This window comes from Macrobrachium nipponense, chromosome 10 (genome assembly GCF_015104395.2).
Source record: "Macrobrachium nipponense isolate FS-2020 chromosome 10, ASM1510439v2, whole genome shotgun sequence".
In the NCBI taxonomy this organism is placed as follows: Eukaryota; Metazoa; Arthropoda; class Malacostraca; order Decapoda; family Palaemonidae; genus Macrobrachium; species Macrobrachium nipponense.
The window spans coordinates 3461003-3479519 of NC_087204.1; positions in this window are offsets into that span (position 1 = coordinate 3461003).

An 18517-nucleotide genomic window follows, 5' to 3' on the forward strand; every position below is an offset into this window, starting at 1 on the left:
ACAGTGAGCGCTGTACTAAACGTTATAAATTTGAGTCCACACCTTCAATATTTTCGTGGCAGATTATATAAAATTCAAAACGTTATTTCCTTTGTGGTCGACGAGTATAGGTAATAGGTTAAATGTCTGACCGCGCTGAGAGCTGAAGCCACAATTTATCCACGACCTCAAAAACTTTCCTATTTTATCGTTATGCTATTCACATCTTTGAACCTTATTTGTTTATATAAGTGACCATACGAATCTGATATTAACTATATGAAACAAGGCGTGATCTGACCTCCAGCTTACTCCGGGCGCGTGCTAAAATAGAGCGCAGTTTCTACAAAGAAAATCAAAATAAATGCGCTATATTTTATTAGTAATGATTTGTCTGTACTATTTAATATGCACATTATTTATTTATTTATTTTTTTCATTCTAATAAATAAATCATAAATATCCCATCCTTAAACATTCCTGTATATCTCAACTCGAAGCGAAAAACATCTTGCTTCAGACCTTTTAGGCTTTTTCATAGAGCTTTCCTACCCCCACCATCCCCACAACAACAACAACAACAAAGTAGTTTGTAGGCTTACTCCCCGAGTAAGCGAAAATTTTGTTTTCAACATATTTTTCCCTGCCTGCAATGGATCAACACAGGAATTTTTTATTTGCAGGTTTGTTATTTCCTGTCAATTAACGGTAAAAGTAAAACTTTACATTCTAAGTGCAAACGGATAGAGTGGACATGAAAATTCCTTTGATCGAAAAGTGAAAAATGTTTACACACACACACACACACATAGAGAGAGAGATATAATATATAATATATATATATAATATATATATATATATATATAGATATATATATATATATATATATATATATATATATATATATATATATAATAAATATATATATATATAATATATATATATATATATATATATATATATATATAAATATATACACATATATATTCTTAGACTTCTTGAATCCATATTATACGAATTTACCGAAAGTGGTGTATTTTGGTGCCACTTGTTGATCGAAATGAAAACTTGGTATCTTCTACCACAAGAAGTGTAGCATTTCCATTAAACCTTATTGGAAACAAATTCAAAAAGTACTGTCAACACTTCCCTTTCTTATGCCGAGTAGTGAATAAGAGTCATAGTTCATAATGCTATTCAAACCAGTTGCTGCCTTTATTTGCCATCACAGCGTCTCTTTAGAGGCAGGAATAGCTCCGTAAAGAAAAAAAGGAACTCTCCAGTTACAGATATGTTTATGCGCTATTTATAAAAACGAGTATTACACTTAGTATTACACTTAGTGAGCCAGTGAAAAGGTTACGGTTGCCATTTGTATTTCAGCTTTAATTTTGATTGGAATTAATTATACTTTCATTTCCTTAAGGTTGGGTTACCTATATTTTTCTTAAGCTTAATTGAATTCCGCACTTCTTTTCCTGTGTTCTATAGCTTTAAAATTATACAACTTATTAGTAACTCCTATATACATTGAGGAGCGAGAGATGTATATTTCTGGTGATAGGAGTTCACTCTCGACGTGATTCGGAAGTCACGTAAAACCGTTGGTCCCGTTGCTGGATAACCGCTGGTTCCATGCAACGTAAAAACACCATACAAACAAAATATATGTATTTAGTCTTATGAAACAGATCGAAAGGCAATGAACTTGCCAGTCAAGTGTTGAATGCCCAGTGTTAAAACAAAGCTTGATCCGACCTGCAGCTTACTCCGGGTGTATAGTAAGATGGAAAAAAGATACTATGAATGGAGGTACAGTAAAAGGAATGAAAGGGGTTGCAGCTAGGGGCTGAAGGAACTTAGTAATGCATACGTGGGGGGGGGGCCCGCATGAGGTGCATGAGGCACTACCCCCTACGGGACCCTTTTCAAGAGACAAAGTAAAGCAATGAATTGTCAACATTTCTGGAATAACAGAAAATTAATTTGGTGGGTGAAGGGGGAGCTGAGGGGACCGGAAGTGCGTCCTGGATATTCTGTAGTATAAAAATGTCTTTCTAAGAATAATGAGTAGCAGAATAAACTTCCGCACATACAGAGGAGAGAGAGAGAGAGAGAGAGAGAGAGAGAGAGAGAGAGAGAGAGAGTTCCTGGGTTAAGAAAATAGTAAAGGACAGCCTTGAAGATGAGAATGAAAAAGTACGAGAAGCTTCCGTAAATACGAGACAGAACATTACAGTAAGTTGCTTGGAGGAGTGAAAAATAAAAAGTGTATATAAAAAAAACTTGCTTAAGGGATGGAAAAGTATAAGTAAATTCGTCCTGACGATGAAAAGGTACAGAGGGAAGCTGGTTTGAAAGATAGAGGTGAAAACACAAACGGTTATCTAGATGTGAAAGAGTGAAGTAGTTAAGGTCTTAAAGATACCCAAACAACCCACATATATACATATACCACTATATATATATATATATATATATATATATATATATATATATATATATATATATATATATATATATAGAGAGAGAGAGAGAGAGAGAGAGAGAGAGAGAGAGAAAGAGAGAGAGAGAAGAGAGAGAGAGAGAGAGAGAGTAAACAGCTCGAAGGCGAGATGCGTGCCACTTATATCTCTTAGTCTGAATCAATATGCTTTTGTTTAGCTCTCCCAGAAATTCCGATATACGGTCCCCAGCCTTACCTGTTTTTACTGGGTGTCAGAACAAATATTTCCGTTTATCATGACTTGGTGATATTATTCTCATCACGATTAGTATTGCTTTTTACAGATGATTTTATTGTTTTCCTTGCTGCTATTTATCATTATCATCACTGTCTGTTTTCTAATTATTGTTTTCGTTCGTATTCCTAACAGAAAGATTAGTGAACTTGTTCATCTTTTCAACTTGGCATGTCACGCCTTTACCAAAAATTGCAAATCAGTTACTACAGTGGTGTACGAAGGAACTCTTACTATATTATGTGTTACGCAGTATAATTTTTTATGTTGACATCTCAATCAGAATAAGAAGTTCAAAATATGAGTCAGTGAATTATTTGTAACTTAAACAAAACACTTTAATTCAATACATACATATTATGTACGTACATAGAGAGAGAGAGAGAGAGAGAGAGAGAACAGTAAATGTCAAGCGCTTTCGCGTTCTTTGTTGTGCTTCTTCAAGCAAGGCATAAAGACTACCTTAGAACTTGATCTGAAATTAATAACTCGAAAGCACTTGCATTTGATGCCTGGGTCAGTCCCTTACCACGCTCCTGATTGGCTGTTGATAAGCCAGTCACAGGGCTGGAAACTCCCAGTCTCTCTCGAAAGTTCACATAGCTAGGAAGTATGTTCCACTTCTCCTGAGGGATACTTTTGAAAGACGTAAACTCAGGAGAGGTGGAACATAGATCCTACCCATGTGAACTCTCGAGAGAGTTTAGCTTATCAACAGCCAATCAGGAGCGTCGTAAGGAATTGGCCTACGCATCAAGTGCACGATTAATGAGAACCATCTATATAGTAGTATGTTTTATTTTTGCTTCTGGCTCTTGTCAATGTGTGTGTGTGTGTGTGTGTGCATTATAATCAAACGACAATTTCCATCACCTATTTATTCGTCCCTCGCTTTACCTACATCAAAAGCGATCACGGAAATTTCACATTCTACTGTGATAACGACCGGTGTAAAATGCAAGTCTCTCTCTCTCTCTCTCTCTCTCTCTCTCTCTCTCTCTCTCTCTCTCAAGTACAAAATAAATATCCCCTCAACCCACTTCAGTCCTCGAAGAAGTGCAGTGGCCCATGATACCGGGTTCTTCATACTAATACTTTCGGGACAACTTCTCCCCACCTAAAACTGTGATTCCCTTGGAATTAATGAGGGAGTAAGTGGATTCGAGGAAGAACTCTGAAACTTACGAGAAGGTTGTTAGAACGGACATTTAGGAAGTTTACGGAGAGGCCATTTGCATATGTTAGGGATGCAGCGTATTGTACAACGGGGAGATCTCTTCTAATTATGGAGAAAAGTGAGAGGAGAGAGAGAGAGAGAGAGAGAGAGAGAGAGAGAGAGAGAGAGAGATGTAAGACTTTCAGAGGAAGACAGCCACGGGATTTTGATTTTCGTAGCAAACTTATGTTGAGATTCTCTTAACAGCTCTGAATTGTTGGTTCTTTGAATCTCATTTTTTCATAACATTCTCAACTTCATATTATTAATTTTATCAATTAAACGTGATCCTATTATTAGTCTTTCTAAGAGATTTATACTTGTGAAAAAGTAAGTGATTTTTATCATGATAATGTCATACTTAACTACGGAGAGAGAGAGAGAGAGAGAGAGAGAGAGAGAGAGAGAGAGAGAGAGAGACTTTCAGAGGAAGACAGCCACGGGATTTAGATTTTCGTAGGAGACTTATGTTGAGATTCAATGCAAGAGAGAGAGAGAGAGAGAGAGAGAGAGAGAGAGAGAGAGAGAGAGAGTTCTAACTTTCAGAGGAAGACAGCCACGGGATTTTGATTTTCGGGAGAGACTTAATGTTAAGATTCATTGCGATTTACCTTCCAGTTAGGAAAAGTAAGGATCTCTCTCTCATGCGTTTCTTGTATATTTTGCTTTCATTCATTGATTACCTATAATGAGTACGTATTCTCAAGAAAATGTAAGAAAAAATACATATGAAATAGCAGAGTCAGTAACGTGGAATCCTCAGACTTTTAAAATAAAAGAATGGTTGTCAGTCAGGCAACTGATGTGGTAGCAAAGTTGTTGGAACTGATTTCACTCAGTCAGTTTTCAAAGTCTTAGACTTTCGACAGTCATCATGTTCCAAGTGTTTGTGTTATCTGTAGCCAAGGTAAAAGGGCCGTTTGCTATTACCGTTCTCAGTACGAGGGTTGCCAATAATTGCAACGTTTTTTGTCATATTTTCATCCGTTTCTGATATATCACTCTTCGCACCCAGCTGTTCAACTTATTTAACCATCTCGCTCTAAATTTCACCTTTCACAGGAACGATAGGTGCTAGTAATGGAATGGAATATAGAGTTTAGGCCAAAGGCCAAGCACTGGGTCCTATGAGGTCATTCAACGCTGAAAGGGAAATTGAGAGCAGAAAGGTTTGAAAGGTGTAACAGGAGGAAAACCTCAAAGGAGTTGCACATCAATTGTTAGTAAAGGATGGAAGAAAGACAATATAAATGGAAGTAGAGTTGAAATAACCTAAGGGGTTGCAGTTATTGGACGAAGGAAAGTTGCAAAGAACATTAAGCAATGCCTACGGTACACCACATGATGTTCACGGACGGCACTATCCTCTTAAGAGGAATATGATGATAGAAAGGACATACATCCGTATATTTGGAGAGCAAGAAAAAACATATATTAAAAACGTAACTTTCGTTTAACAAACAAATACTCTATAAGAGCATTTTATATTTTTCTGTTATTATCGAGTACCTTTCTCGAGAGCAATTCAGGTAAAAAAAAAAAAAAACGCACTTCATGCCCATGTATTCTACCTAGGTGGGCCACGTTATATCAAATTACAAATTGAACCCAGAAAAAGCAATCTTCTCTCTCCTCTTTACGAGCCTTCCTTACTTATTATCATTATTTCGCCCGGCTGACGAGAGAGACGACCGAGATGGAGGGGGAAGAGGATTCTCGCGCGTTATAACGAGGGACATTAAGGTATCTCGCCATTTACCTTGGGTAAGGTATTGTCAATTAACCTGGAATGAATGTGCTGGGAACGTAGACTATCGGAAGTCTCGCCCGAGGCGAAAGCTCATTAAAAGACTTTTCTGTCACGAATGATGTCGTCCTATTAGCAGTATCTTGTGGGGAAGAGAGAGGAGACACTGACAAGTATGCCAGGCCGCTCCGCCAACGCCCTCTTCCCTTTCAGAGCATAAATAAAAAGAGAAAAAAAAAATACGAGGCTTTCCCAGCTAATACGTAATCCTTCGCAGGGAGGATTACATTAACGAGCGTACTCATATTTTTTTTTTATTAAAATAGAAGAGTTACACGCGTATTATCTACATATATGTAAATAAATTCTTCTGTTAAAAGAGGGTACGTCTCAAGAATAAAAGGCGAATTAAAATACTCTGGTTTAAAACTATGGATTATATTTCTGTGGACTGAACCCCCCCCACCCTTACCGAGTACTTGATAAGTCCTTAATTTTAAACCAGGAATACATATTATATATATATATATATATATATATATATATATATATATATATATATATATATATATATATATGTATATATATATATATATATATGTATATATACATATGCATATATATATATATATATATATATATATATATATATATATATATATATATATATATATATATATATATATAATCTGTAATTTTTTTTTAACTTAACCTGCATTTTAATTGACATATTTTGTATTTTCCCTTTTTTTTCTTTTTTTTCAGACCAATGATGTGTTTAGACAACATGAAATGTCTCTAATAATAAATATCGAATCGAACTGTACTGCTGACTTTCGTTAGCTTTGGACTCTTGTTTGCTGATATATATATAAATGATATATATATATATATATATATATATATATATATATATATATATATATATATATATATATTTAAACTTCAAGAGGATTTTACTTCATTGTGGATTGTATCCCCATATATATATATATAATATATATATATATATATATATATATATATATATATATATATATATATATATATATACATATATATATATATATATATATATATATATATATCATATATATATCTATATATATATATATATATACAATCATTCCTTCCATACCTGAAAACGAATAAGTGCTATATTTCAATTTAGAATGTTATTGTATCGACCATTAATTTGCGTAGGGAACCTAGGAGGTGATTATTTTTGGCAGTGGCTACATAACGAATTAAGCCATCAAAACTAGCACGTGTCTATGACAACACCTGCTCTCCAAATACTTTGAAGAAAAATAGAATATTGAAATTATATAAATATATTATATATGTGTGTAAGTTTTGCAGTATTCTTACGCGAACTAAAGATATCGATATAATATTAACACTAGCGTTTCTAAACTGATTTATAGCACCTGATTCGTTTTCATGCAAGGAAGGAATGACTGAGAAAAGTTCCCAAAATCCTTAGAGAGAGAGAGAGAGAGAGAGAGAGAGAGAGAGAGAGAGAGACTAATCATATAAATGGGGCAGTAGCTTATGATACACCGACCGGAATCGCGTAACAAAACATCTACGGATTGCCTTTGAATAGGCTCCGAGAGAGAGAAAAGGAAATCAAAGGACCCCGATACCAAAAGTTCTAACAGTGATTAAAGACGAAGGTAGAGAAGGGTAGAGACATAAAGAACGAATGAACCAATTGTCTGGTCGGGGAGGAGGAGTGATTGAATAGCCCATATAGAGTGATAAAGTGGCCAGAGGGGAGGTGACAATAGACTGGCTTGGCTAGATTTGATGGGGGGATCATTATTGGCTGAGTGAGTCTCCAACGAGTTCTGTCTTTGGGAAATGGTTGCAGAAGGCGAATAGATGCAAGACCTGGTTTATGTCAACTAGATTTTGACCTAAGGATATTAGTTTACTGCAACATTTTGTAGAGTAGGTACCGATAATAATACTTATTCTAAATGGAAGCAATACTGAATGACACAACCAGCTTGACAGTATAACAATGTGAAAGCGATTAGTCCCAACATGCTTGCATCTTCTATTTGACATAATTCTTCGGCACATTTTAGAAAAGAGTTTGGATCATATTTGAAAGCTGGCAACCTGAAATAATATAATATATATTATAGAGTGTATTCGCTTCGCAAATCCCTGACCGGCTCTAAATATAACATTTGTATTTCATGGGACAACAACAACAACAACAACAACAATAACAATGATAATAATAATAATAACAAATGTTATTTTCTGGGTTAACAACAGCAAATAATAATAATAATAATAATAATAATAATAATAAAATAATAATAATAATAATAATAATAATAATATCAACTACATTAACAGACTTTAAATCCATATGGTAAAGCATAATTGTCTTTATGTTGGGAATATAAAACTTGATTTCATCTTAATTTACGTTCTTGTAAATGTAAACAAATTTCACAGTAGGTGATGAAATGTGATTGCACTTATAACAATAAATGGTTTGGGGCTGTTACATGCTTTCGGAAGTATACCATTACGTCAAAGAGCCTTGCAATTAAAATCTATTATTGAAACTCGTAACTACTTGCCTAATATCTATAGCACAAACAATTTGATGAAGATGAAAATATAATATAGAATTATTTTTTCTTTTACAGGTACAGTTGAATAAAACAAAAGAAATTCCCTGGAAAATACATTTTCTTCTTTGAAGTTTTCTTTTATTTTCTTTATAATTTCATTAACCCTGAGATCTGGTAAACTTATAGTTTCAACTTCGCCTTTCGACTTTGTTTTTTTTTTTTTTTCCTTTTTCCAAACAGTGTTGAGTGTAATTTTGGAAATGTGGTGACATCAGAACAAAACTTTAAAAATGAGCGAAATTTTCCTGAAACTCCACGAAAGTTTGAACCATGAAACAACTCCTGTGTTAGTGTGATATCGGCAGAATCGTAGCTTCCAGACCAAAATAATTGGTAGGTTAAGGTGTGAGACCCCACCAGCCATTACCCAGCTGCTTTTTTTTTTTTTTTTCAAGTGGTGCCTCTGTGCCGAAATTTTTTTTTTATAATTCTTCAGCCCCCTCCCAACCCACTCATTCTCCTGCACCCAGAATCCTGGGGCTACAGCTGAAGGATTTCAATAACACTCCTGCTGAATAGGATTCAGAAGGTACGTGAGATTGTATATAGAATGATTTGGTTCCTTATTAAGAAGAGACATATTCGGAAGTTATGATTATGACATTTGTTCACAGGTGATAAAATTCAATTAACGCACACATAAGCACACAAACACCCAGCCGCACACACACACACACATACATACATACATACATACATACATACATACATACATACATACATACATATATATATATATATATATATATATATATATATATATATAATATATATATATATATATATATATATATATATATATATATATATATATATATATATATATATATGTATATATATATACGTATATATATATATATATATATATATATATATATATATATATATATATATATATATACTATATATATATATACGTATATATATATATATATATATATATATATATATATATATATCTATATATATATATATATATATATATATATATATATATATATATATAGTATATATATATATATATATATATATATATATATATATATATATATATATATATATATATATATATATATATATATATATATATATATATATATATATATATATATATACGTATATATAAATAATATATATATAAATATATATATATATATATATATATCTATATATATCTAATAAAAGGAGCCCATAAAAACACAAACCAAAATATAGAGAAAAAGTACTATATTTCAGAGACTGCTGTCTCCCTCTTCAGGTAGATGAAGAGAAAAGTTACAGAAAAGGTGGTATTTATACCAAGAGGTCCATCCACAAACAAGCCATTTTAAGTCACCCCCGCTGATAATCTTCCTTTAATCCTCTTAAGGGTTGGTTGAATGAAGACGTTGTCGATCGTGTCCGAAATCCATGCTCCTTTTGAGATGTCATTACCTGCCTCTCTTTTATTGGCCGATTCCATCATTTGACTCTGTACCGGCAGTTGCTGCTATAAATTACACGTGACAAATTCCAGTTTATTCTATGGTTATGTTCATTTATATGGTTGAAAATAGCCGAGTTCTGTTGTCCATAACCTAACTGACCGTTTGTGTTGTATAATCTCTGGGGAAGGGGGGATTTACCTGTAAATCCGATGTAAGATTGGTCACAGTCCTGGCATGGGATCTCATAGACCCCAGTGTCATTGGGAGATGTCTTTTGTTGGACGTTAATCAGGGATTTGGCTAAGGTGTTTGGGTAGTAAATGTAAAAGGGTTAGATTTCCCAAGGGTGTGTTACTCTCTTATCGTCTCCAGGTGAGGAATTTTTATTTTTATTATTGTTGGGTGTGTCTCTGGTCTTGTCTTTAGGGTGGGCGGTAGAAAATTAATTTTGCTTTGTGAATTGCTTTCTCAATTATATGGTCAGGGTATTTTAAAGACGAAAGTTGCTTGCGAATTAGTTCAAATTCTTTTTCCAGGAATTCTGGGGAACAAATTCGTAAGGCTCTTAAGAACAAGTTACTAGCCTTACGAAATGGCTTGTTTGTGGATGGACCTCTTGGTATAAATACCACCTTTTCTGTAAACTTTTCTCATTCATCTACCTGAAGAGGGAGACAGCAGTCTCTGAAATATAGTACTTTTCTCTATAGGTTTTGGTGTTTTATGGGCTCCTTTTATTAGATGGAATTCTGTTGTTACAGAACATTTTTACCAGTCATATATATATATATATATAGATATATATATATCATATATATATATATATATATATATATATATATAGATATATATATATCTATATCTATAGATATCTATATATATATATATATATATATATATATATATATATATATATATATATATATATATATATATAATCATCTATAGATATACATATATATATATATATATATATATATATTATATATATATATATATATATATATATATATATAGTATATCTATATATATATATATATAGATCTATATATATATATATATATATATATATATATATATATATATATATATATATATATATATATATATATATATATATACTATATACACTTCATGGTAGCACCTACAGTAAATACAAACAGCTTGCAAGTCCATTGACACCTGCTAGTAAGCGGAGCTATATTTGACACAGAGTGAATACGATTTTAAAAAAGCTTGTGTTTGCGAAACACCTGACGTGGATTACATCGTATCGGTAGTACAACAATCATCAGTTGCTCCGTGAGAGCAAGTTTATGACTATCTTACTCTCTCTCTCTCTCTCTCTCTCGTCTCTCTCTCTCTCTCGTCTCTCTCTCTCTCTCGCTAAAAAAATAGCTCGGCTTGTTTCTAGCAAGCGTCAATGGCTAGTGTATAAGTGGTTGCAAGTTCGTGCGTATACTGTGTAGAATATACCACGAAAGTGCTTGTTCAAAGTCCCAGTTTCACTTACCTTTGTACCATGGATTTAAGAATATATATATATATATATATATATATATTATATATATATATATATATATATATATATATATATAAATATATATATATATATATATATATATATATATATATATATATATATATATATTTTTTTTTTCCTCTCCTGTTATGAAAAGTAAATGGGGTGACTGTCGGACAAATGCTATAAAGCGTATTGACAAAATAAGATCGTTCTCCAGTTGAAGTTTATCCACACAACATCAAACGATTCTTTTACTAATCCTAAAAGGACCCTTTGATCAGTAGCAATTTTTTTGTATATCCTTTTCGTAACAGTTGCGCCTAACGTCATGCAGTTTATGGTATATCAGTAATTCAAGTTGATATCCTTTGAACCAGACGAATATCGAGGAGCCTCTAAAAGGGCGGTGTTGCCAGATCTCAATCCATTGCACTTATTCAACGGCGTCCCGAGAATCTGGGGAGGTTGTGGGAAGAGAAATTTAAGATTTCAGTAAAGGACTGCGTGTTCCAAATATGTTTACACCCGTCTTTTTGCAATGATATGATTGAGGAAGCATATCACGTATTTTAAAGTACTGTAAGGTAAAAACAATTTTAAAAACGATTACGATAACTGTATCACAACTATTAATCTTGACCACGCTAAACCACACAGTTGAATAAACTGAATAAATAAATACCTAGGTCTTCTGAAATACATGTTTGTGAGATTGAAGCGGGCGTGTCAACATTGTAATGATACGTAAAAGAAAGGGTTTGAATATTTACGTGACTCTAGTGACAAGCAATTTCATATCGGACACGATTGGTCATGAAACAATATCTGAGAATTTGAACACTAATATACAAGACAGGAAAATTATGTTGTGTAAAAGGGAGATACCGGTTTCGCAACCAGAGACGCAATTGTTTGGAAACTTTGGGAATCCTTTGGTCCCTGTTATTGGCGTCCTTCGTTTGGTAGAGGATTTTGGGAGGTCCTTCCTTCCGAAACAGTTTTTCCAGACCTTTTTAGACTCATTCATAGACCTTTCCTACCACCACTCCCCTTCTGACCCAAAACAACAAGAACAACAAAGTACTTCGTATGCTTACTCCCCGAGTAAGCATAAAAGGAATTATTTATATTACATGAGAACATTTCATCCATAACGTGTTAGATGAATATCATTATTCGACCTTGTTATTCTGTTTATTATATGAACATTATAAGAATGATATTATCAACTATGTACTTGCAGCTGTTAATTTTAATATGTTTACGAATACTGACCTCATGACCTAAAAGATTACCGATTTACAAGATATTTATGATAAATCCTCTAATTTATTTTATCCTCTTGTTTTTCACTTTCCCTTGCTTTTTATTCATTCTTTTCCCCTATTTAATTGTTTATTTTTATTATGGTCTTATTTTCCTTCGTCATCTGTCCACCACTACTGTCCATGCTATCTCTTCCTCTTATATATTTCAGATAATCCAGCAATATTCCTGCCTTTCATTCCTCTTTCCTTTCCCCACCTTTCCCTCCCCACCCAGCCACTTTTCTCCTCTTCCTCTTCAGCTCCAACCCCTTTTTTTCTCCCATTTCCGGGTCTTGTTGATTTCTGCATTACCGAGGAAGATTTTTGAACCGAATTTCCTGCGATATTCACGGAGTTCTTTTGAATCGCAATTCGCCGTTAACACTGACGTTGTTTGCAAAATTCCTTAGCCTTATATATTTTACTTTTCTAGTCGCGTTTCACAGGGCTTTCCCCTGAGAACGTTTTTTTAGCTTACTCTGGGAGTAAGCCTACAACCTACTTTGCTATTGTTGTTGCGGGGTTAGGTAGGAAAGAATAAAAATGTCTGAAAGGGTGTTTCGTGTAGAAAGATACATGAATTTTAGGATAGGATATTTATGATTTATTTATTAGAATAAATATGTTAGAAAATAAATAATGTGCATGTTAAACAGTACAGACAATTATTTCTAATGAAATATAGCGTATCTATTTGACCGTAGATTTCATCACTTTTTAATTGACGTTAAGTTAGGAATATAATGTTTACAACTTGTGAGTGAGGGGAAAATCTTGCACGCGTCCCTATTAAGCTGGAGGTCAGGTCACGCCTTGTTTACCGTAATTATCTTCATGTTATTCGTTTAATGGTAATTTAAAAGCAAAATCATATATTTTCTTTTTTTAATGGATTATTTTATCGATTCAGTTTATAATTAGAAAGTAAAGAAAGAATCTATCGCAGACATTCCTCAACACAGAGAACATACCACAACATTGTGTGTCTCTCAGAAACGCAAAAGGTCTTTGTCCTTGTTAATCTGAATAAAAAGTGACTTCTATTGGAAGGAAGCACACTCCCAAAATCCTCTACCTATCGAGGGACTCCAATAACAGGGACTAAAGGATTCCCCAAGTGACCTCAAACAATTGCGTCTCGGTCTGCGAAACCGATATCTCCCTTTTTACATAACATCATTTTTCTGTCTTGTATATTAGTGTTCAAAGTCTCGGGCCATTGTTTCCTGCCCAATCGGTGTCCGATATGAAATGGCTCGTCTATACAGTCACGTAAATGTACAACCTCTTTCTTTTACGTGTGCTTACAATGTTGACACGTCCATTTCAATCTCACAAACATATATTTTCAGAAGACCTATGGGTTTAGCGTGGTCGAAATTAATAGCTGTGATGCAGTTATCGTTATCATTTTAAAAAATGACAGTTTTTACTCTACAGTTCTTTAAAATAACTGATATGCTTCCGTAATCATATAATTGCAAAAGGACGGGTGTAAACATATTTCGAACACGCAGTCGTTACTGAAATCTTAAATTTCTCTTCCTACAACCACAAGATTCTCGGGACGCGGTTGAATAAGTGCAATGAATTGAGATCTGTGAACACCGCCCTTTCAGAGGCTCCTCGATATTCGTCTGGTTCAAAGAAGGATTTTCTGGTAAGGATTTAATGCCAGTGGAATGAATGGTCCCAGCAGCTTTGAGAGGAGGTTTCTGGAACTTTTTACTTTTTTTATTTTTTGTACCAATATCTGCATTCTGTAACATAAATAAAAAATATTGAGCCACTCCAGTTTATGGGATACGTGCATGTTAAACATATGGAACAATTACTTCTAATCAAATATAGCGTACTTATTTTAATTTTCGTTGCTAAAACACCACTCTATTTGACCGTAGATTTTAGCACGCACTCCGAGCAACCTGTAGGTCTGGTAACGCCTTGTTCCTCATGAATACTTGAATCCAGGAGTATATCTCCTATATTATGGGAAAGTTAAGAATAATGTGATGGACGTATTTCAAATTCATGATATCTAAAGTTATGCTATTACCACATTTACCTAGTTTCATTCATCAGTACAGTATAAATGTATCATTAATGTAATTATTCATTTGTCAATTCATTTATAGTAAAGGCTTTAAAATTCAGCCTTGTAATAAATTATACACCAGTCAAGAAAAGAAGTTTAGTATTAACTACACAGGGCATCTCTGTCTGTCACGTACTATCACGCACAATAGTTCGTTCCCTCCACTGATCCAGAATGAACACGAATCCGCGACTATGAAACCCCGAAGCAGTTGAACAAGTATCTAACGGAGCGTCCAATAGATGTCGCGCCGTCAGGCCAAGGAAGGAGGAGTGGGCAGCAGGTATTATCGTTAATTAAGAGAGTGATCGTAAACATTTTGTTGTTGACGATACTGGGGTTGAGTGCAAAATGTACATTTAAGGAAATATGCGAAATAAATATGAGAATAAAAGTGCTTAGGAACTCAGTATTTATGAATTAGCATTTCCTATAGATTATTATATCTTATATACTGACATGACTGTCCACGAGATCGATACAAAACTTTCACCAACAGTGTTAACGGTGGTGTACTATAAGCAGCCACCTCTTTTATACACACACACACTACAACACACACACACACACATATATATATATATATATATATATATATATATATATATATATATATATACATACATATATATATATATATATATATATATATATATATATATATATATATATATATATATATATATATATATATACTACATACTATATATATGTATATATATATATATATATATATATATATATATATATATATATATATATATATATATATATATATATATATATATATACTATAGAACATCTATTGCAGCAAATTAGCAAAATTTTCAGTTCACTCACTTTATTGAGGTAGCAACCGCACACACAGACACGCGTCTATATATTTATATAATGCATGATTGGGTCAACCTCCATAGAGAAGGCGGGCGATGTGTGCTATAACACTTAAAAATTACGGCTTTATATAATTTTGTTTTATTTGCTAAATTTTAGTAACTAAAACATTATGAAATATTAAGATACTTTCACCAATATAACAAGTTCATATTTAGTGGAAAAGAGAAAGACAGAAGCACAGAATATAATAAGACAAAGATAAGGAGAGAGAGAGAGAGAGAGAGAGAGAGAGAGAGAGAGAGAGAGAGAGAGAGATAACTTTTCAAGTTCTTTTCTAGATTATGGTGTGAAGAAGTTCTTGTTTTCTTCCTAGCACCAGGTCAGTTGCAAAATATGTTATTATCAATTTTACTATATTTCTTTCTATAGGATATCTTCATCCTTGTTTTCAAGATGCATTGTAATAGAAAATAACTTAGCTCAATTTCTGTGTTTCAAGAAGCAAAGTAGTTTTCCAGGGCCGATGTAGTTATAGCTAATTCTAATGTGGAAAAGAGTTAATATGTTATTGTAGGAATTTAACTTTTCTCTTCTGTGAAGTCAACTGCCGTGGTCCTTGCCGTTCCCTGACCATTTCATGTCTTAGGGAGGGTTAGGAACCACTAGCTTCTACCTTTGCATTGGCGAGTTAAGTTGCCTAGTATATGGCCATTCGTAGGCTGCAGCTTTTAGCTCCACTAATTCTATCAGGGCTTATGTCTTCAACCTTTTGGACCCCCTTTCAATATTCCAGCCTTAATTTCTTAACTGCTGTGCTCTTATTCTGTCTCAACTTTATTATCTTAATCTGTTTTCCTTCCTTTCTTGGAATGAAGCGCATGTTTTGTAATTCCCTTTATTTCAAAATAACAAACTAAAAGTAGTGATATTTACAAAGCCTTCTATATTGAAAATTTAAGGCTTATTTCAGTTTGACTAAATGTTAAACTAAAAAACCATCACATTTTTCCGACAATCTGGCAGATAACTTTGAACCAATATCACATTTTTTTTCATTTAATTTTGAGATACTATAAATATTACTTTTCACTTTAAACCTTTGGAATATGCATGATCTTCCAAAACATTAGCATTAACTGGTAATCAAGTAAAAGAAACATGAATAAAAACACGTGAGCTAGTGTCAATATTTCATAGTATGATAATATACAATGAGTAGGATGCCTACCTCCATCTGCATCTGTGACCTCACACAGACGATCAGGTATAGAATCTACAAGATTCATACACAGGTGGGGACGTCGACGGACATCCTCCCACAGGTCATTGACTTGAGCTTCTAATGCCTGGCGGGTACGCTGGTAGCCGTGGTTCAAGCCACATCCTTTCGATGGCCAATCCATAACTTCAATTTCAGGGTGATCCTGTAGCCAGTCCCTCACCACGTGGTTTTTGTGGATGGGACTCTGGTTATGGACCAACTTGATTACACCAGGAGCAGGAACTGCCATAGCCCGAACTGTTGGAAGGAACACTTGCTCGAGGATTTCGATGTATTTCTCTACTGTGAAGCGGCCATCGATCTTGACAAGCTCACCAGGACCATATGCCCACATCCATCCCCAGAAAGATACTGCCACCGCCACTCATTGCTCGGTGATGTATGTGATTCTCCTCATAGCGAGTGTTAGGCCGCCGCCAACAATGCCTAACTCGTGCTGCCACGGACTGAAACACCTTCTCATCAGTAAAGACGACATTTCTCCAGTAATTTCGTCATGCGGAAGGTGTTCCAGAGCAGACCCAAGGTGACATTCACTGTGTGCAGGAGTGAGCCATCATTTGTATGCTGGGATATGACAATGAATCCCGGCTTTATGGAGTCTGCGTCTCAAGGTCATGGGATTGCAGTTTAACCCCAGATGTTCAGTATGTCGTGCAGATGTCCTCATAAGATGCATTTCAGCAGCTGCTACAATCAGGGCATCTGTCCTGGACGAGGTTGCACGTGGCCTCCCACTTCGAGGCTTCGTTTTCACAGAGCCCTCCTCCTCCCACCGACGGATCCACTTCCTTGCCATTTTGGCGCTTCTCCCCCAATCCGATTATTCTTCCTTGATCAGCAATCACCTCTAGTGAATCTGCGCGTCCCTCGGGCATAGCTGTTATGGTAGTGCAATACATATCTCATTTACTACACGTATTTATACTCAAATATATGTCAGAAATTTCAACATTTCATTATATCAAATTAGTGTACTGGATTAAGAGCGTCAGACAGACAGGGATAATTATATTTTTGAAGCAACAGGCGAACACTTAAATTGACAAATTTTAACTCTGATCTTTAGAAAATACCTTTTTGGACACCATTTTTAATTGTTTGTTATTACGCCATTGTAAAAGGTAATTAAAATGGAGCCTTCTTCTCATTCCTCACTTTCTATGAGATAAGGACAACCTTAGGTTAAAATATAATAATCCAATCCAGTGCAAGTTATGAGATCATAAGCTCTCATTTGCACTACCAAGTATCAAAGAGTTAAGCCTATTCCATCGTAATTCAAACAAAAAGCAACGATTCGTTTCGGTAATAAAAGTAAATGTTTATGAATCAGACTGCGAGATTAAATCCAAAATATAAGGATTTGTATGGAATAACTACGGAGTATCAAAATATGATAAAAAGCATCAAAAACATGGTTAAAGACAGGAAAATATAGTAGGTAAAGCAGATGACACAACAGACTCCAACAAATATTATGTGGCCAAATGTCAGATATAATATAAGCATATACAGGGATAAAATGTTATAAATTGATCATTTGCAGTTCAACATTTACTCTATAGAAATATTGAATATATTTTAAAAGTGCGCAACTACGAAATAGGATATCCGAATTTAATGTATAACAGTCGTGTTCACCCAAATAACTAACCATTCAATATTTAATTTACCAAATATTTCTCATAATATAACTAC